This window comes from Centropristis striata, chromosome 21 (genome assembly GCF_030273125.1).
Source record: "Centropristis striata isolate RG_2023a ecotype Rhode Island chromosome 21, C.striata_1.0, whole genome shotgun sequence".
Classification (NCBI taxonomy): domain Eukaryota; kingdom Metazoa; phylum Chordata; class Actinopteri; order Perciformes; family Serranidae; genus Centropristis; species Centropristis striata.
The window spans coordinates 18681129-18703819 of record NC_081537.1 but is presented as its reverse complement, the minus strand read 5'-3'; the positions used below and the strand labels follow the sequence as shown (position 1 = coordinate 18703819).

The 22691-nt window shown below is 40.6% G+C and overlaps 2 protein-coding genes across 3 annotated transcripts in view; one reads left to right on the top strand and one right to left on the bottom strand.

The window, feature by feature from the left end:
• The window catches only part of dock1 (dedicator of cytokinesis 1), a 244084-nt gene that overhangs the window by 85060 nt on the left and 136333 nt on the right, over positions 1-22691 (bottom strand). The gene's annotated exons all lie outside the window — the stretch shown is intronic.
• Positions 13147-22691, top strand: part of LOC131960068 (inhibitory synaptic factor 2A) — a 35217-nt gene continuing 25672 nt past the window's right edge. The window contains exon 1 of the mRNA XM_059325285.1: positions 13147-13433. The gene's annotated coding sequence lies outside the window, so the exon portion shown is untranslated. The remainder of the gene's footprint in view (positions 13434-22691) is intronic.

Genomic DNA, 22691 nt, shown 5'->3' with positions numbered 1-22691 from the left:
TCATTAATATGTATGGAAATTACCACATCATCAGTGATGATCAGAAAATCATGCAAAAGACAAAAACAATCACTGACGTCTATTATTCATGTTTCCCTCACTACTTCTTTGTTATGCTACGTGAAGCTGATGACTGCTTCACTTCCCTCTCAGTGATGCTTCACAGATCAGAGAAACCAGTGTGACTCATGTTATATTAATATGGAAATGTTTTTTTCTAAAGCAGAGGGCAGGACTATATTATCTGGGAGGACATGCAAGCCTTAGTTTTTTTTTCAGCATTAAAGATGGATAACAAATTTATACAGAGCCTGATTAGAAAACACAAAGTGTGTATTCAGGACATTTCTGTCACACTTCTGTAACATCTTATTCTTTTAACTAGAGAACAAAGGATACAACTGCTTAATTACAAGTATATGGATGACCTGTGGTACTGAATTAAAGGTAGGTTTAAGGTATTGTTCCCAGACAAAAGCAGCATTATTCAAAGTCTTGTTTGAGGATGTTTGAACCATCTTTCTTCATTCAAACTCTAATTTCCCAGCTCTGCAAGTCTAACTGGCATGAGGGGACAGGCACCGGCTGCTGCAATTCCCCTCACATTGGGCAGTCACTTTATTAATAAAAGGAGCGAGGGCTTCAAAGCAGGGAGCAGTCTTTAGAAGTCATTGGCGCCTGTTGCAGCAGCTTGCAGACTAAATCAGCTGGAGGGTATCCCACGATCGCTCCTTCTTCCCATCTCTTCAGCTGTGTATGAATCCCCAAGAGAAAGAGCCTTCAGAGCACACTTTAAATGCTGTAAGCCTCAGTGTGGGACTTGCCATAAGGCTCTAGCGATGCTTACAGTAGCATAAGCCCCTTCAGCTTACTCCCAATGTTCAACCAAGACTGCCGACAACACAGGCATGCATACCCCAATGTCACTATTGATTTTATTGTGTTGCTCATGAATGAATCTTAAGTTTCCAAATAAACATTGCTGCTAGAGAAAAGAGGATCATGTGGCAAACGTTGATGGCAAATTAAATGGAGGTCTAGCTGGCATGTAGAGAGCAAATATATTTTTGTAGGCCAACCTGGAAGTTAGCATCTCCGTGGGGTCTATTGAAAATTCACCTATGGGATTTTTGTCTTGGATTTTGGATTATTGCAGAAAATATGCTCTGTGGCCAACACATGTTTCTGATGTTGACAAGTTTTATTCAGCAGGATAATCTTCACAAATGAACATCACTTATATGATGTTTGAAGCATTAATGGAGCCAACAGAAGTAAAAAGCTAACATTAGGCTATTGCTTCAGACGGTCTCGGACAAGCTAACTAGCAGTTTTTACAAGCTAGTGAAACTGTAGCTAAATAAATTGTTTTATTGACCTAATTTACAATCTACAAGAGCACTAAAAAACACTAGAGGCTGTGAGGAGGACTAGTGTGAGAGTTGCCGGTCCGTGTCCAGCGTGATAAATTTTAATGTCCCCGACAATCACTGTAGTCTCATTTAGCCACTTGTTAGCTTTTTAGCAACAGCCTTTATAAGGACACATCGAAATTCACATATTTTATGTTGTACAACAAAACCAAACTTCTCTTCAGCTTGTGTTAACCACAGACCTTATTTCAGGGATCTAACTACCATCCCATTCAAAATCATCATTGAGTTTGAGAGGTTAGACCCCAGGGAGCTAACATGCTAACTTAAATCCTGGTTTAAGAACTCATTCTTGTGCAGTTTAAATTCCCAGCGTGACATGGTTTCAGAGTGGAAGACACAGACAGAGAATCTCTGCCAGAAAAAGAGATTCAGACCTTTCACTGTGCAGCGATTAAGATCTAAATGCAGAACAGGAACACATGCCACGCCAGCTGTTAAGGGCTAATGTGAGAAATAGAGATGTGGGGCATGACGGGGAAATGGAAAAGTTCAGGTGTGCTTCTCTGAGGTCTGCGGCTCTAAGTTGATAAGTGCAAAGTAGCGTGGTGCGATAGCCTCTTCTGTCACACAGCTGACTCCACAGGTCTATCACAGTGACCAGCGGCGTTTGGAGTGAACCAGAAGAAGTCAGAGGTCAGCCTGTCCTCTCATGGCTCGTCTCTTACATTTTTATCACTGGGATAAATCCGGTAGAGTCACCATGACAACGTGTTTTTTTTTGTGCGAGACAGAGGGTGGTAAGAAATCAAATAAAGCAGGGTTTGGGGAATAAAAAAATAAAAAAAGTCTCTCCCTCACTAGTCACAAGCGGGCCTATCAATTCTGATTTTGGTGTGGGCGATGGAGGTATATGTGACACACTGAGGAGCTGCAGAGGGGCGGCAGTTGAGGGAGAGAACCAAAAAATACTTCCTCAGCCGTCTGCCAAACAATACCAACTGGAAACAATACAAACAGACACAAGAAACAGAAACAAAAAGGTTAAGAATTCCTGAGACAACTGGCCTTGTTTTTTTTTGCTTTGAACGTACAAGGTTACTTTAAGTTTGATTCTGTGATGCCTCCTGCGTGTCAGGACTTGTTTGTATTCTGGTTTAAAGGCTGAATTTATTTGAATTAAATCACACAAACAAGGAGCTCCTTCATCTGTGATGCCAATAGAGAGAAAATGTGACACTCAAACAAACAGAAATCAGCAAGACTCGCAGCTCTGTGGGGGTCTAATGTGCACTTTATGTTAAAAACAACATCATTGGATAGATACAAAATGGAAAAATGAAGCTTTACTTAGATCATTTTACGTTTTTGGGCCAAAAATGGAAAGATTGGGCTAAGATCAGCACAAATGGAAAAGTCATGTTGTCAGCAAATCCAATCATTTGTAGAGTTTGTTAGTGGAAATGATGATTAATAATCCTCCGAAATCGCAACACAGAATGCACGATTGTTCGTTTGTCATGAATGGATCCAAGGGAGCAATTTGTGTCGAAGCTCATGACCTCAAATACATCCACGAGCAACACTTTTTTTTCCCGATTAATCATTGAGCTTCCACTAGAGATGATGAATCACCTGAAGGATGGGACACAAGAATGCTCAAGATATTTATGGAAGTTAATAATTTAATGGCCACCACTTGAGTGGTTCATCCATCTCTGGCATCTATCTGCTGAAACAATTTCTCAGGCTGAACAATAAACAGAAACTTAACTATTGATATGTATCACAGAGTCCAGAAGCTGCAGATTCCTGAAACTCCTGCCTCCATATCCATCTTGAGCTTGAGAGCAAATGAGGCAGAATCTTAGCGGAAATGAAAAAGCGGTGATTAGAGGGCAGGGCCAGATCCATCATACGCCGCTCTGTAGCTCGCATCTCTCTGATAATTCATCTCACTTTAGTGCCTGACAGCAGAGAAGCAAAAAATGGATGTTTGCTCTAGTAGTGAAGGGTTGCCCCATAAACAGAGCATTGTTTCAAGGCTTTAATTAAGCCAATGGGGAAATGGCACGCCGGTCTCTGGAGAGATCTCGACTGAGAGCCTCAACCCATCTCAGGAGGAGAGAAAACTGACATGAGCGCACAGAGAAGGATGATGAGGAGGAGGGGGTTGACCAAAAGGGACAAAAATGACTCCTTCTTTCTCTCTATTAGCTTCGGGCCTGATGAAATATGAATTTGCTGGCTCATTACAGCGGAAATTACACAAGCACACAGACAACCTCACATGCTCACTATGCCATTTAATCTGAGAGGGATGAAGACACTCCCGCTATGCAAACATAAGTTATCACCAATACGAGTGTGGTGTGGAGGGGGGGCATTGAGAATATGATCATGGGTTTTGCTAGCAGAGGCAACAAACAGCACGCAATAAGAGAATGTTAAACTGCATGAACAGTTCCTGAATACTATGAGTAAAGAAATTATAAAGATGTTCTCTAACTAGAACTCACCCATTAAAAAAAACAATGTATTTGTTACCCAATTAATGATGTGTGGAAATACAATAATATGTTCAAAGCAATCAGCTGTGTTCTGCTATTAGGCATTACATAAGCCAAAAATCTTTACATACACTAGCGCTCAAAAGTTTGGGGTCACCCAGAAAATGTCTGTGTTGTTTCCCATGAAAACAAACTGTTTTATTTACAGGGTAGAAACAATAATTTTAACATGAACAATTCTCAAACTTTACCTCCAGATACTCAACCAGCCTGAGGAAGGATCATTTTATTGCTTCTCAAATCAGCACAAACAGTTTTCAGCTGTGTTAACATAATGCTCAGGTGTTTTAATGATCAATGAGCCTTTCAACACTATAAACGTGGTTTAACACAATGTGCCACTGGAACACAGGAGTGATGTTTGCTGACAATATATAAATATGTTAAAAAAAATAAAATAAACATGATTAGGTTAAAATTATTCAGAATTATTTGCTCTAACCTCATTCCTCCAGATAACTGATAATGATATGCGATGCCAGCTGCTATTTTATAGAAGGCTTTAACACTTTCTAAGAGCTGTTTTGTTTAAGTTGTAACTGATGTCTACTTAGGGGTTATTTCAGCTGGTAAACTGCTAAATGGAAAGCATTTGTATAGCACTTTTCTAATCATAGCAACCACTCAAGCTACCTTTACACACGAACACATTCACAATATTGGCCAACGCTTGCAAGTTGCCACCTGCTCATCAGTATGTTAAAAGTCATACACAGTCATACACTGATTTTGACAGGCATCTGGAGCAATTTGGGGTTCAGTATCTTGCCCGAATATACTTTGACACTTTGACACGTAAACTGCCATGTCCAGGGGTCGAAAGACCAAACTTCCATTTCTTTTTGAGAAATTAAATTAGTAATTAGGTTCAAACTAGGCTGGAGAGCGGCGCAACCCAGTGCAGAACTGTAAAAAACCATTTCCATTACATGGAAAACAGAATTCATAGGATGGATGATATTCGCCACATGAAAATATTATTAAATATTATTTATTTACAAAGTCATGCTTGATTGGTATGCTGTTATGCTTTATAGGAGCTGTAATCATTTTATTTGTTTGTGCTAAAAGCACCATATAGTTTATTGTGTCTTTTGTAATATCCATCAGTCTATCTCCTTTGTCTCCACACACACAGAGAGAGGCTGGAGAGGCAGCAGCACTTGAGCACTTTTCACACGAGCCTGTCAAAGGGAGGCAGAGCTGACACATGCGAGGTACTTGGCCACCGCTGCAGGATTCAACAGCGAGCCCACTTGGCTCCAGCATCGGGCCAACAAGGTGTCAGGCAGGCGGGTCAGCCAATGGAAATGAGTGGAGGACCTGTTTGGGGCCAGCTAAAAACCATTCACACTTCATTTTATCCTTCTGCAGAATTTGGCGTAATGCATTGTGACGACCAGATAAACACTTCCGAATACATAAGGATAAATAATAAGCAAGGAAAACCTGGGCAGCCAGCCATGAAAGTGACCCGTTATGCCATTCATTCGGACAGCATCCAACTTAGACAAGCTCGAGGAAACACTTTCACACTCTAATGCATCAAAGCATTATACTTCCTCGAACAGACACCTTAATTTACACAGGAAACCCCATTGAGCCAAGGCCACCTTCTCTCAAAAGAAAACCCAAAGTGTGTCCAATGCCAAGCAGACATCATTCACAGGAAGGGAAATAGATGTTACTGACCATTGCCTGGTTGTTATGGCAGCTTGGGTGGATGGACTGGAGAACGATGGGGATTGTGTAAGTCAATAATGAATTGATGTACGATATGCAGATAGCCAATAAAGGTCAGCTTTAATATTGTGGTTGGGGATGACCCACATCTGACCCTAACCCATTGGATATTGGTTGGATGACTGTTTAGCCTTTGTGGGCAAAGACCATTGATAACGCATATCCTGGCCAATATATCCTCCTCTGTGTGCTTTGTTTACAGTCTGATTAATCGCTATAAAGAGATATGATCATATCAATATTGGCTGGATTATAGTTGTGAATATATTAGTGGCCACATGTTGGAAACCTCCACGCTCACTTTCTTTTTCCGAGCATGGATTTTGACATACAGTCATGGAAAAAATGATTAGACCACCCTAGTTTTCTTCAATCTATTGTTCATTTTAATGTCTGGTAACAAATATAATGATAACAAAAATACCTCAAAAGAGTTTAATTTAAGAGTGGATATCGATCCATTTCCCATGGTTTTCTTGATAATAACCAAAATCATTATCAAGAAATCCATGGAAAATGGCTAGATATCAGCTCTTAAATTAAACTCTTTTGAGGAATTTTTGTTATCATTATATTTGTCCAAACAAATGTACCTTAAGTTGTACCAGGCATTAAAACGAACCAGCGATTTAAGAAAAAGGGTGGTCTAATAATTTTTTCCATATCTGTATTTGGACATTGGTTATTTGGAGTAGTGGACAGCCAGAGTCCATGGAGCCAAAGAGTCGGCTACAAAGGCTCAGAGTTCACTTCTAACTATTCTTCGTGGGCTTCAGGTGTAATATTTGACTGGGATTTGGAGTTCTGGATCCAGGGAGTGGGTGGGTTATATTTGGGGTTGTGACTTTGAATTTACGATTATTTTTACTGTTACTTTATTTTAGTTGTTTACTCACATGCCATTGTATATAAGCATATGTACAGGTATGTGAATATTTGTTTTGTGATCTATTTTTGTAAACATGTGCACATTACTACCCATACTTTTCTTTAAAATAAAACAAAAATTTGATCAAAAAACAAAACAAAAGATATCATCACGTGGATCCAAATGCATTTTTAAAAAATTAATAAAATGCATCATATTCAGTGGTTTCCGAGAAAGCATTTCAGCCTCTTTTGCTCTCCATGTGGACTGTTTACCTGCACACAACCAAAGCCGGCGTCTGATCCAAACGATTGACAGATTCAGCATTCATATGCAGATATCTGTTTATAGAGATTAGCTCAAAACAAACAGGTATCATGAAAGTTGATATTTCCTTCATCTTTAACCCCATCCATCAAATTTGGACACTCATATAACTTGCATGACAGGCAAACTGAGCTTTACTTTGTTTTAACCTGCTTTATACTCTGGATGCTTTTTTTGGACAGACTCTGAGCCATCTTTGTACATACGTTTGATGAAAAGACCAAAAGACTGCAGCAGATGGGGGACAGACTCTCGCTGACGTATCTGCTAGGCACATTTTCAGCTTTGCCTCTCACTCGGAGACTTGCTGGGGCAGTGCAGCAGACACATCATATCAGCCTGTCAGCTGAAATACACACCGACACACACACACGGATGCAGGCACACACAAAATTTTCCCTTTCTCTTTCATGATTGCTGAGAGATCTAAGCTACAATAAACCGACAGCTCTCTTCACCATCTAGTAATTCGCTTCCATACAGCTATGACACTCAACACTCTAATGTACTCTGTGTGGATGAATGCACTCAGGAGCTCAGGGGACAGATTGGAGTGGCGGCAGTGAGGCTACTAAAATAAAAACTGCATGTAATCTGGGAATCTGTAGTTTAAGAACAGCTTAGGTGGTTAGGTGCATTCAATCATTTATCGTTTTAATTTATGTTTCCTTTCCACAAATACATGTAGAGCCAATTAACTGTATGACAGGAGTGTGACAGCAATATGAGCCGTGAAAAAGCAGTGTGAGGAGTTTTCACACATGCAACTAAAAACCCTGAACTTATCTAGTAATTACCTCGAGGAGTTGGATGTGACAATGTGCCAGACATTAAAAACGGTGTGAATAGAGCCAGTCATTGTTCGGAGAATTTACTGCGATCGATCTGGCGTGTTGATGACCGCTTTTATCAGGTGAGTGGCAGGAAACTGGAAAAATACAAACATCCGAATGTGGAGAAGAGAAATCATTTACACCAAGACGGGAAATTAAAATGTCTAACTGGAGAAATGAGGAGAATTTGGAACTTCAAATTCAAGGGAACGGCAAGAGACTTGAGTGGAGCCAATAAACAAAGCAATTGTACATTTTATGACAACCATGAAAGTTTCAGCATATGAGCTACATACCCATAGGTTGTATTTTAGATTTGGAGGCAGTTTGTATTTGATCTCTGGTGATCTGGAGAGGCCTCAGTATTGTTTGCATTTTTCCACTTTTTTGCCCCATCACTCTGCATTATAACCATGTATATCTTTGTTAAAATTGCAACTTTGTTCGAATTAAGATACTTTTGCTGCATCAGCCATATTCCTGTAACAAAATTTGGTAACGCTTTATATTAAGGTCCTTGTAATAACCATTAATTAACAAGTAATAAGGCATTGTTCTCGCTTTAGGTCCCTTTAGCTGCAAAAAGCATAGTTAACTGTTAACAAGTGCATAGTTAACTTATAATAAATGAGCAATAAAGTATATTTTAATATCAATAAGCAAACAAAAGATTAATAAAGGCATGGCAAAGACATAATGGGTGGGTTACGGATGTTTGTAATGCTATTATGAAGAATTATAAGATACTCATGAGGCTTTTATTAATGTTCTTATTATAAATCTCTTATAGCCTGCTATTAGCTGTATTATAATGTCATTATTAACACTTATATAGGCTTATAAACACACAGTAATGTTAATAAGCATCTTGTAAGGACTTACAAGGGCCTTATTACTTGTAAATTAATGGTTATTACAAGGACCTTAATATAAAGCGTTACCCAAAATTTTGTTAAAAGCCTCAATTTGGCAATGGTGGTTCTGTACCCTACAAGTATATGGGTATTTTTTGTCAGGTATAAAGGTAGAGACTTGGACTTACATGGAATTTATGATTGTCATTGGTTCGACCTCGTCAATTCAAGTCAATCAAGTAAGTGCTTCTATTCTGGCTTATAACTACATTAACAAAAATGTAGAAGACAGAATTACTGTAATTGTGTGGCAGGCTAACACGCTAGCAAAATGCTAATTGAAAGCTTTTGTGGAAAGCTTACTTGGTTGTTTATAACCAAATTAGAAACTTTTGTGCAATGTCCTGTCATGCACGCACCCCTTGCATAAAGAGTATTTCCAGTAAGTGAGAATGCATCTGAAATGATGAGTTGCATGTATGAAAGGGTAATTCAGAGCAGTGTTCATATGAGAAGAACAGCCCTATGCTGCTATCAGCAACAACTCTGCAGTCAAATCACAGATGCTACCTGTCCATTTAAATGTGATTCGAGAGAATGTGACAAGATTACACAATCAATCAGGCCCCAGTAATGCAATAATGATGCAATACATCAGTGGATTTCATTACTGTTTCCCATGTAAGATGGCATTTTTGTTTTTTAATGAATTCATGCGTCAATTCTGATCCACATGTAGTGTGTGGTGTTTTTATCAGCTGCTATGGTGACAGTGAGAGGAGGAAAAAGTCCCAACTGGACTTTAACTACTGCAGTTATGCACCCCTTTGTCTCCATTCTTTATTTTTTTTTACTTTCTGGTTGAGGCAGGTATATAACAATGGTTAGCAGAATGATACAAAGTTTTGTATTCATTTTTTTTCTCCGTTTCACCTCAGCCAAGGGAAAAAGTCAGTTTTTTCTTTGCAATATTCCTTATATTGTTATATTTTGTACGATTTCTTTACCATTTTGCCTGTATTCGACAATGACAGTACAGATACTTTAGTGGAATTGCACAGCACCATAAATAGAGGACTTGGTCTGCAACTTCCTTTCACCGCAGCACTGGGTTTAGCATACATACAGGGGGACAAGGACATCAAATCGGAGTCCCCTGAGGGCTGGGCTTTGAGGTAATGAAATCAATAGAGGAGAGTCACTCCAGTGAGTTGTCCGCTGCCACCCGGTTTATCCAGCTGAGAAACAGTTTGCTTACATAAGCACATTGCCAAGCAGATTCCAATAAAAGAAAACAGCAAAGCCCATTCCAGCCCCACATACAGTAGACATTACCTCCCAGAGGACTTCTATCCATTAAATAAATGTCATTAACCTGGGTTCAGAGCTTAAACAATTGCCGAGCACCGACATGCTCCAAGGTCAAATCTTTACAAACATTATTCAGCTTTCTCCCGTGTCAAACCTGCAGCCCATAGCCGGCTGGCAGAGCAATAACAAGGCTGTGAAGCAGATGTGTTACTGTCACTCCGAAACAAGAAGCCAGGCTCATAAAACTGTGTTGAGAGTGTGAGCGCGGTGTTCAGCACCTCGAAGGCGCAGTCAGTCAGCGAGGGAGCAGGGGTATTTTATGTCACATCGTGGAGAGGCAAGATGAGACAAGGGGGATGAACAAAGAATTACAAAACTTTCGGTTATTCACATGTGTCATAAAGGGCTCGGCTGAGAGAGCGGTGACGCAGGGAGAGAGGAATAAACAAGGGAAGGAGGTCTAATGGATTTAGGTGTGAAGTGAACCTGAGACTCAGCTGTAATTCAGTCACTCCTCCTCTTCCCGTCTCTAAAAATGTTTTTGCACTTTGTTTCACAGCTGGATCGGCTGTTCTGCTGGCTGCACCTCAATTGTCTACTTAGCAGTCAAGCTGTCAATCATACGTGTTGTTGATCAGTCTCTTGAGGACACTGACACTTTACCCTGTATTTGGATTTTTAATAGAAAAATGAAATATTATTACTTTCTTCTGCTATAAATCATAAAGGTGGACTAATGATTTTATAAGGTTAGAATTACCTTATGAAGATATATTACTTATTTTAATTCTGACTACATAACTGTAACAAGAATGACGGACTGGGAAAAATAATTCATACAATATATATATATTTTTTGATTTTGACAATTTATGTCCTGTTTTTATACATTTTTTTAAATACATTTTATGAGTATTTGTTACTGTGACTTCAAATTTATAGCACATTTGGTGAAATATGCAGTTTTCTAAAATTGATATTCCACATTTGATCCATTCAAACATTAAATGGAAAATAACATTTATATCCAAACAAATATCTATTTTATACACATCTCCATGTAATTTAGCATGACATATTCAGTATTTGTTATTCAAAATTATGATCCGTGGCTAAGAACAGACTTTACATTTTATAATTTTATTGATTTAACTAACATATAATCTAACTAAGGACCTTTTTTCAAATTTTGCCAATAAAGTATTAAGACAGAAATATGTCCAATACATAAAGTATTTCCATCATCAATTGAATTAAACATGATACTCAAATACATTTTGATCTCAATTTTTTAGTTTAAATCATATTGAGACAGCTGAAAATGTGCATAGTCATTGAAATTATATCATACTAACGTGAAAATGTAATTTTTTAAACTTTATATTCAGGGTTCAATAATTTAGGCTCACGAATATGACAGATATCCTGTTTCATGAAGTGAAAAATAAATGAAATTAAATGAAAAATAATAACAAGAAAGGACTTCATAACTGCATGCAGGATTTAATGATGATGAGAAGAAATTTCAATGACAATAAAATAAATGAATAAATAAAAATCTTTATAAAAATTTGACTGGGGAATACGACTAATGAGAAACAACAACAACAACAACATAATAATAATAATAATAATAATAATAATAATAACATGGCATAAACAAGATGGCACAATGAGAAGTGGCCAATTAATAGAAAAATGGCTCAGAATTGTGATAAGCTTTTAGTTAAAATTAGATGAATGCACTGTGCTTCAATCTCAGCTGCTATCTGAAAAAAGTGGATTCAAGCTGATTTCCATAAAAGGTTTTTAAGATTTTATTATTTTGTTTTCTGACATAACAAAAATCTTCATAAGAGCATCGGTTTGACAAATGGATTTCATTTTCACCTGAATTCTACTTTAGAAAAATCATCACAAAGTTATAATAAAATACATATTGACTCTGCAAGGGGCTCAGTGGGTAAGGATTTTGCCAATCTTTACCGTATGCCTTATAGACTGTGTGTATTTTATTGGTTGATTCCTTGGTAAATATAATGTAAAAGAAAAAAAATTCACAGAAACACACGGGAGCCACAGCTGCTGTCTGGAGAGCTGCAGCTCATTACCACACTACCTGAGGCTTAAAGCAGAAGTAGGGGGTTTCCCTGTGAGGGAGTGAGGGCGAGCCATGGTTCTGAAAACCTCCAACCAGGCATATAATACAACTCCACTTTAACATGATCAAGGTTGCACCAAGAGTCGCATTTCCCTCCCACCTCATTTTATTCATTGAACGCTACAATGGTGCACCGCGGATCCAATTAAGTCAAGGAGTAAAATGCACATTCCCTGATGGAAATAAGGTTTCTCTCCTGCACAAACGGTGTTAACTGCTAACTAACCGAATGACAGATGGATGAAAGGCTGAGATGAGATCAGGCAAACAAACTCTTGAAAGCGGAGGGGACAAGCAGATGGAATCTTCTTCCCACACAAAGCAAAAAGCTGTGAGGGCTCAGGGAGTTTGAGACGACAGAAGGTGAATAGACGTGTGATGGAACTCTCGGCGTTGATAAAACACGGCGAGCTTCGCTCAATGGGACCAGACTTAAGACACAGGGGTGCCTGCATACCGGCAGGTCTCATTGACATGTTCATCTATGTCTTTCTCAAGACAAACAGACGTGCCGGGCTGCAGAGCTATGAGGAAAAAGTGCATTCTGAACAGATGCATTCAAAGTTGAATTCTTCTGCTCCTGACGCAGAAAGTAAAGCAAGTTTTGATGAGCAAATGGTCTCCACGGAAGTGAGGTCACTGACAAAACTGCTTTAACTGATGATGAGATAAAGGGATGATGCATGAACCTAGCAGATGTAGCCAAAACTGGAGCTGTACTTTCTCTACTGCAACCTTCCCTCCTCCCTCTGCTCTCTCTCTCTCTCTCTGTCTCTCTCTCTCTCATGCTCCCTCCTCCTCTCGCTTAATCTCTCTCTCTCTCTCTCTCTCTCTCTGTCTCACCCTCTCTCTACACACACACACTCAGATGCACACACGCAGAAAAGAGGAGAAAGCCAGAGAGGAGAACTGCGGCGGCACGATGGGGATATTCTGCCTGCGTGGGCTCTGTCACTGAGGCGTCCGGAGTTCAGCCACTCTGTGTGTGTGTGTGTGAGTGTGTGTGCCTGTGTGAGTGTGAGTGTGTGTGTGTGCATGTGTGAATGAGAGTGTGAGCCCCTGCCGACACCGTGCGGAGAAAAGGAAAAGGGGAACAGAGGAGAGAGCGGGTGGAGAGGAGGAAAAGAGAGGGGGAGTGTTGACTCTGACTGGGGTTTAGAGGAACCTCACGCCACTGGATCAGAGGACGCAGATGTGCAACAACTATTCCAACTACTGCCGCCGCCGCCGCTCTGCCTGCCTGCGTGCCGCCGCCTGCCTGTCCTCTTAACTTCTGCCATGGCATAGCCTCCACGTCCAGCTCGCCTTTAATCCACTAAGGAAACGGGCATGCATGGGCAAAACCAGGGATCTAGGCTAACGCATCCTTTACGTCAGTAATTCACAGTCTGAGGTGAGTCGCTCTCTCCTGCTCTTGTCCTCTCCTCTATTTCACCTCTCAGTCTCAGCAACTGCAAGTCTGTTCAAATAACCTCTGGAGGTGGGAAATCCGTGGGATCTGCTCGCTTTGTGGGACTGAGCCCGGGATAATCCACAGGGAATGTTTTCACTGGAGATTTTCCCCTTTAGTCGGCTGATCAAATATCAAATACGTGTGGCAGATGAAAGGAGGTAAATCTCAGATTGATTTTTAGTTCGGCTTAGTTGCCTCTGCCGGGGTGAAGTGGGAGATTTCAGGCAGTGGTTGGGGAATGTGGAGTTTAAAGAGATGATTCAGTCAGTTCAGGAAACTTGAAAAATGTTTATATCTCAAGTGATTATGAGGGGGAGGGGGCGGGCTAACTGCTGCCAGCCACCTGACATTGATCAGATGTGGCGGGTCAGTTTTGTGTTTCAGAGAAGATTTTGATCTAGATTGAACCTGACTGGCTCCTCGTGCAGAGCAAAAACATTGCTTGCGTACAAGGGCTTGCATGATGCTGCATTTCCTCTCAGTTTTGCAGCTGAGAGAGTGTTACATAAACCACAGTGGAATCCAAAGCAAAAGAAAAAATTGCAGAATTGTTGCATGAAGCTGTTGTCCCACGTACAGAGGCAGGCAGTAGTGTTTTGCAGCACAGAGGAATAGCTAACGAGAGCTGAGCTTCAGACAGTTGGCTGCATCTGATGAAGGACCTTAACTAAAGACTAATCTAGATTAATGGACTGGGTGAAGTCACCATCTCCTTACAGATTACTGGAGCGTGTGTGTGTGTGTGTGTGTGGGTGAGAGAGAGAGAGAGAGAGAGAACATGCGTTGCCTGGATCCCTCACATCTCCACTGTCCTTCAGATGCCACACGAAACGCATGTCACTCCCACTCATCTCCACAAGCCTCCTGCCATCGCTCTCCGTCTCCCCTTCACCCCTATCTCACATCAACGCTGTGATACAATCTCCCCTCTGCTCTATTTCACTTTGCGCAGACAGTGAGGAGAGGATTGAGGGAAACAGATGAAGATAGATAAAGAGAGAAAGAGATATATAGAGCAAGGGGAGAAGACATTGTCTGGGCGAAATAATAGGCAGAGTATCGCAGGAGAGGATATTGACTTTTGTCTTTTTGTCTTCCAATTGAAGGATATTATGTGCTGACACTCAAGAGTGACATGAAAAGTACAGCTGCTGTGACAGCCTCATTTATGTAATGCAAACAGAACTGTGCAACATGACAGGATAGGGATGAAAGTATGGAGGATGCTCCAGAAAAAAAAAAGACATGACATGCTCCCCTTTATCTGTCACAGCCTGTCTTCCTTTAACCTTCGTGCCGCCTCTGTGGGAACCGGGTACGGACGTCCGGGAGTGATGGGCGTGATGGCCCGCTGCTTCAAAAAGCCAATCTTTATTTTTAGGAATTAGTCTGCACCTCACCCCATAATGCTCTAGCGACAAGGAAGAGGACTGCTCTGTACACGCTAGAAAGGATTCTGTGCATGTCACCCCTGTGCACAATCACTCCAAATACAGAGGTACACGAAGATTAAAAAAGGTAGAACAAAGCTGCGACAAAGCTTTTACACACAAAGATGTCACGCATCAACAGAGAGAACTGACCGAGAGGAATGTGGGCCTGCACGAATAGCATTTTTTAGGAACTTTTTTTTTTTGCACAACACCTGCCACCTACCTCCTGAGCAAATATGTCAGAGTGTGAGAAAGGAGTAGGTGAAGGAGAGCAAGGTTTCCAAACGAGTGGTGAAGTGGGCATTCTCCTCCCGTGGCCCTGCTTGCTGGGAGGGGGATTCATTCATCCAGAAAACAAATTGCTCTCCTATAAAAGAATGACTGCTTTCGGAACAAGCCAGATGTTACCTTTCATGTGCTAATAGGATTATTCATTAAGAGTCTTTTTTTTTTCCCTGGGAGCGCCACAACAACGCCAAGCAGTTGAGGTGAATCGTGTGCGTCTGGTGTTGAGGAGGAGAAGGTGTGTGTTTGTGTGTGTGTATGAGTGAGTCACTTGGTGTTTGGTTGCATACAGAGGAGACTCTTCTCACACAATCCCACCTGGGTGGTGTTGTCAGTGTGCGCTGGTGTATGTGCGTGTAAAGCATGTGTTCCCCACTGCTTTGCAGTAGGGGCCCAGTCAGCTGGGGCTCCAACAGGCCCAGAGGCAAAGACACAAGAGATGGAAGGGATTTTTTGTTGCAAAGGGGGGAAATGAAGTCTAGCTATCTTATTCTATTGTTTCATGACTTTTAGCTCTGCAAATAACAGTTCTTTTAATTAGAAACTTCATTATTTGTCGTTTCTTCCATTAACAGATTTGTGTATAGCCAAAGCAGCAAGTTCAAATAGCTTGTTTCTCTTTCAAACCACGCAGATATTACATATCTTATTAAAACCCTGTTTCCAATTGAAGTTTGGATGTTGTCTACAATGTACATAAAACAGAATATGATCATAATGCTAATTGTTTGTGACATATATTCAATTAAAAACTGTACAAAGAGAATATATTTAACCTTTTAAACCCCACCTGCCTGACAGCCCGAAGGGTCAGGGGAAATGTTTAAATTATCATTTCAGCACTCACAGCTTGTGGTTTGAGGTTCTCGTAATTGTAACTACATTTCGATAGAAATGATTGATCTCAGTAGGTGGAGGTCGGAGGTCATGTATGCTGTTGGGCTTAATGGGAAATTTAACCATTAAAGGCATCCATTTAAGGGAAAACCCATTTTCAAAATCCATATATGTTACTACTCTGGTCTGAAGTAGACAAAGGACAACTCTCTCCCAAGTCTGTGATGTCATCATGTATAAAGTCTGCTCAAATGATTTCGGAAATTTTATGGGTGGCAGCACCCAGGGGAATGTTCTGGGTACATTTTCTGCTTCTGAACTGAGAGCTGATACTCATTTGTGTATAAAAACAAGTTAAACATTATATATAAATCCACAAAATCAGTTCATTGATTGTCTATTTTCATTAACTTTCAGTCTTTTTCTTCTTTACCTTTGCTGGCACACTGCAGCATGTTTTGGCATTTCACCACCACCTGTTGATCAGCAGAATATTGTGACGCCATTTACTTTTTCTTTTACATGTTAAAAATAACATTTCAAATAACACTTCAGTGGCTAGTGTGATATTAACAAAATGGGACCAACTTAGAAAAACATCTCTATAGTGCTACTAAAGGTCTAAAACTCCATAGGGGACTTTTTACGGACTTTCTCTCTGTTGTGTTCAGTAGCAGGAACACAAATGATGAGAAATGAAATATTTGAACCATTTAATGATTTTAAAAATGCTCAAACCATCACAGTCCACATTTTTGATTGTAAAGTTGCCTCATACCGCCTCTTCTTCCATATGGCTTTTTATGAGATTCAGCTGAGCTAACAAAATGATACATCCCATCCCAACTAAACAGGATGGCCTTGCTTTCCCTCCGCGGCCTCGTGGTCTCAGCCTGATTTTGTTCATGAATCTTTTCAATCTTCGCTCTTCGTCGTGTGTCTTTTTCCACTCACATTCATTTCTGCTCCATTCCAGCAGATTGAAAACGCTACATCTAAATCCATGCACCTGTTTATTCTAGTCGTTCTGCTTGTGTGTGGTAGCGTGTGTGTGTGTGTGTCTTTGCTGGGGATGACTAGGAGGAATCTGAGAGCAGCAGGGGAGTTCTCTAGTTACCCATCAGCTTTGAAACCTCGGTGCGTCTAGGAGGCAAAGAGAGGGGGAGACACAGAGGAAGCAACAAAGAGGGAAAGAATGAGCAGCAAAAAGAAGAGATACAATGTTCCGTGGAAAGACGAGGAGGAGAGGAGAGATGAGAGTGATCTGATGCATTCTGATTAGAACAGGCAGCCTCCGCAGCATACATCCTCTCTTGTGTTCTGATCTCCATCTAGCCTGCATGTTCTCTGACGTATGGATTACAGGCTTCCTGTGAATTCATCAAGCCCACCCCAAGAACCCACCTGGGTGCAGGCATATAGCGCACAAAGCCAACTAACTACAGCGAGTGAGGAAATAACAAAGAAAAGTGCAATTCAGTGGGGACAAAGTGAGTAAAAAAATAATAAGGCTACAATGTCCGCAGGCTACAGTCCAAGGATAAGAAGTCCTCCATGAAAACAGCAGCAGCCTGGTGTACCGTACAGTATACGGAGTTCTTTCATGGTGGTAATTTCCAGCATCATACACAGCAGGGAGTGATACTAATGACGTGTACAGGCGAAGGCTTGGGAAGCTCGATGAGAGGCTGCACTCAAACTGCAGTATCTGATGCAGGCGTTCTCTCACACACATTTTATTCTGTGTGAGCTCCAAGTGCATGTCTAGAAGCAGGATAATATCAATGGGATATAAAATGGGAAAAGCTATGAAATGCACACATGGGTTTATAACAAATGCTATGCTTATGGTGGAAACTTAAAAGGATATTCTGTGGATTAATAGCAAATCTGGATTCGACCTGACTGTCAAACTTAACTGTGTTCATGTAATATTCACAACTATTACAATACCATATTAAACCAAGACATAATAGAGCAGTGGAATTTAAAAATGATTGTGCATTAGCTCTGTATGCCTAAAAATTTGGCTTCATCAATAAGGTTTGTTGACCGATTTTGGATTATCAGAGCCGCGTCTTTGATTAGAAATATATCTGATTCCAACATACAAAACTCTACTGCTGAAAAATGCATGTGAATGTAAGAAGAAAGGAGATGTGACAGGTTAGAAAATGTTCCCCTCTGTTCATAATAAGGAACTTTCATATTGAGCTTTCAACAAAAATACATTCCTGGTGTTATTTTGTCATTACTGCAACACTACGTGACAATTCTGAGCAAAAATCTTTAAAATGGTCCTCAGCAACAGCAGAGTGGTCCGTGATGACTGAGCAACAATTACCAGACAGACAATCTGGTAAAATCCTGTAATTTCCAGTGCCATTCCATCTTACAGCATTAAGCTACCATTAACTGACAAAGGATTTGCAGCGTTTGGTGTCGGCCTAATGCACTGTACTGCGGTTATCCCTCAACACTGACCTGTACAGTCAATCACTCGGCTATATATATACCCTCACATCACACCATGAGAGCATGGGTGCATCCAAGCCTTGCTCACATGCTGCAGCACACAGACAGACAGAAAATAAAAACCCACACTGGCAAATGACCTTACCAACACAAACTAAAGTAAACTACCAGCCTGGATATCTTTTTTACTGCATAATCAGTGTGCTCTTAAGAGACAGATCAAAGACTTTTCAAAACACTACTAAGCCCCGTGTAATTATGAGCAGAAGCTGACAGAAGAGAGAAAAGAGGAAAACAAAACACGAGTAGATAAAGCTGGATTACAGTGGAGTTTGGAACTTCCATGACTGTGATGATAGCGCTACACTCATTTGTTCAAGCAGCATCTGAGGCCATGCTGAACTATAATAATATAAAACACAATGATAGGAGAGCCGTTTTTTTTTTTGCTGGTGCTGTTGATCATGTAGCACAAGGGCAGACTTCAAGCTCACTTCGTCTGTAATTCAAAAACCCAATACTGGCTGCATATATTTCACCGGGTTTTATTCAGAATTACCGCCTTGTGGTTATGTGTCTCCGCTATGGTTTCCAATAATGGCCATAAAAGTGTTTTATTTTAGAGATTTATCTCATCACATTGAACTTGACCTTTGACCTTTTTGGATATAAAATGTCATCACTTGGTGATATTATCCTGTTTGACATTTGTGTGAAATTTTGAGTGTAAGCATATTGACACCCTCTTAAAAATAATGGCCCGTGTCATTTTTTTCAGGCTTCATGGCAATTTTACCAGAGGTGGCCAGCATCATGAGGAAATTATTTAGGCAAAAAATAGGATTAATAATAAAGTGCAGCCAAACACCAAGTCACTCACTCATACACACACACAAACACACACCTTCTCCTCCTCAACACCAGACGCACGCGATTCACCTCAACTGCTTGGCGTTGTTGTGGCGCTCCCAGGGGGAAAAAAAAGACTCTTAATAATCCTAAAAAAAAGACTTAGGCCATTATTTTAGCAAGGTGACAATATGAAGTCTTGAGTTATGGCCAAAAATGTGATTTTAGTGATTTTCAATTCATCCTTGAGTCAAGAATGTTTTTCCTTGACCCAAGTTGATGTTTGTACCAAATCTGAAAAAATTCCCTGAAGGCTCAAGGCCCTCTCAGACATCAGGTTATGAGAGTGGGATAGACATGAGGTCACAGTGAACTTTGACTACCAAAGTCTAACCAGTTCATCCTTGAGTCCAAATTCACGTTTGTGCCAAATCTGAAGAAATTCTGTCAAGCGCTCAAGCCCCTCTGAGACATCAGATTATGAGAGTGGGGTAGACATGAGGTCATAGTGACCTTTGGTCTACCAAAACCTAACCAGTTCATCCTTGAGTCCAAGTCAGCATTTGTTTCAAATTTGAAGAATTTCGTAATGTATGTGGCCATATAATGTTTGACTAAAGAGCTTGGTGCTTGTAACTTCCAATCAACAGCTAAATCATACACTGCTCATGCATTGGGAAAGGATTTAAAGTATGTTAAAGATGGAAAGAGATAATGGCAAACTTCAATGAAACACCCAGTTAAATGCTTAAACATGAAAGGCTGTTTAGGCTTCCGTTGCTAATTGACATGTATAGCCGTATTCCCAGCGCTTAATCAATTCACCAGTGTTGTGATGCGTACTATATTAATGAATTTTCCCTTCGGTGGAGCAGAAGCGATAAAACAAAATTAGTCTGGCTCAAAGTTACGGTAAACATTCAATCCCCAGGTTGAATCAGGAGACTGAAATTTCCACCTTTTAAGATTTCACCCTCGGCAACGAAAAGTTCAATTAGGCATCTGCCATTCACAAACCCGCCGACTCATATGCAGTTTGAAATAATGCAAGTAATGAGGGGCAATTTTTAAATTCGAGGCGCGTTGCATTAAATGACCACATGCTCTGAGAAAAAAAGACCATTTCCATTAAAGAATAATGAATTGCACTACTGCAGTAATTTCGATTGTCCTTGCAGCACCCAGAAGCTCAAAACAATGGCTGAATTAGAAGAAAAAATCATCCCAAGAACCGGCCGTGCAAAACAAGCTCTCCTCGTGGACAAAATGCACTTGTGTCCCTAGAAATAACCCCAAAAATGACCCTAAGTGCCAGTATGACAGCCATGTGAGCCGTGCTGCTAAAACAAGGTCAGTGGTGAACATGTCTCATGTGTTTTGCCATGCGCACATGACCCTGTGAGCTCTGTTTTTGAAAATAGTGGGTCAGTTCACTTCACTTATTTGCCCCGCCGTTGTTAAAAAAAAATAGGATCAGGGCCACCCTAAAAAGAGGCGGTTGTCACAGCCGTGCGTAATGACTCATGCTGTTTATGCAAGAGGCCAGGGGGTGGTGTTCCAGCCGGAGGTGAGATACGAGTGGTGCAACAGTCGCCCGGGCCTGAACCCAATGGGTAACAAATCAGATATGTGGAGCCAGGGACGCATCATTCAGCCTGCAGTGCTGGCATGTCAAAAAGGATCAAATTTTGAATGAGGATATGATACAATACTATGAAACTGTATGCATTGTGGAGGGAAGAGGGAGGAGAGAAAACACCGTTGCTGTCAGTATCTGAGGGCTTCGGACAGGGTGGCATCTTGAATTGTGATCAGATATAACTTGTCATATATTGAATATAATGTTTTAATTCGGTTGTAGCTGAAAACATAGAAGTGACCTCATTTGGAGGGGAGGGGACACAGGGTGACAGTTTAATATGTTATTCGAAATGTCATCCTTTGGAACAAACACGGCGAGGACTTTGACAGTGATGGACCGGGAAAGCACGGTCATGCTGGTGAACAGATAATAGTCGGGGAATAAACGTCACATGGTCAAACAGTCAGACGAAGGGGAAGAAAAAGAAAAATCAGACTCACTTCGACTGAAATGATTTAAAAGCTGCACAGCCGGGGGAATAATTGGAAAATTAATGCATTGGATTGTGCTATATGCAGCCATGATTCTTCCTCTTTACATCGCCGTACGTCCCTCTGCTCTCACAGCTCAATCAACTTAATGGTAAAGGAGTCAGGAGTCACTGGATGATTACATGCATACAATACAAGGTGGTTCCACTGTTCTTTTGCGTTAATGACACTATTTCTAACTCCCCTGGCCTTTCTCTGAGCTTACTGTGGTAAATGCTTCTGTGCCAACTTGAAAATATGTCGTATTTTGTCCACTTTTCACACATGGTATGATGCAAAGCTCTTCATGCATAGAGTAAGACATCTCATAGTGGGACGAAATATAACTAATTCTGGCACTGTATTGCCGTGCCCGTGCTTCGAACACCTTGTTACTTGTTGGCAGAATATCTTTCCTCATGTCTTCTGTGTTGGCATCATAGTCAGTTTCCACAAACACTGCATTGCACTGTACTCCCTGGTCATTTGGACACATCGGTAATTACCTGTCTGTTGAGAATCAAACAAACATCTGCCTGCACAGCAGAAAGCTGCCATCTCTAACCTGTCTGTATGGCCATGCTGTGCTGTTCTCAGACATTGTTTGCAGTGACATTACTGGGCGGTGTTTGGACAGTTTCAGGGGAGGACTGCCAATCGGTAACACTGCTGGGTCCATTTGTCCTTAATGGCTTTTTAAGTCTTTAAGATGGGGTTTCTTTTTAAAGGACCTTTACAAATGGAGTTGCAATGCCATGAGATAATTGGCTGCTTTTCTGAAAGTTAGGTATGATGCAATAAGCAAAGATATCATTCAGGGTGGATCTGTTTTGATTTGTTATGCTCATTTTAGAGAATAGCAGCTCTCTAATTTTGGAGAACATTTATGAGAACACTGCACGCAAGAACATCATAATCTTGGGCAAGCTTTTACTGGTAATATTCATATATTCGTGCTGAGGAAAATGATGCTACGTGTTTAGGAGGCAAAAGTATGGAGGTTATGAAAGTGGGATGGACATGAGGTCACAGTGACCTTTGACTACCAAAATCTAACCAGTTAATCCTTGAGTCCAAGTCTGCATTTTTTTCAAATTTGAAGAATTTCCCTCCAGGCGTTCCTGAGTTATTGCTTAATGTATGTGGCCATATAATGTTTAACTAAAGAGCTTGGTGCTTGCAACTTCCAATCAAACAGCTAAATCAT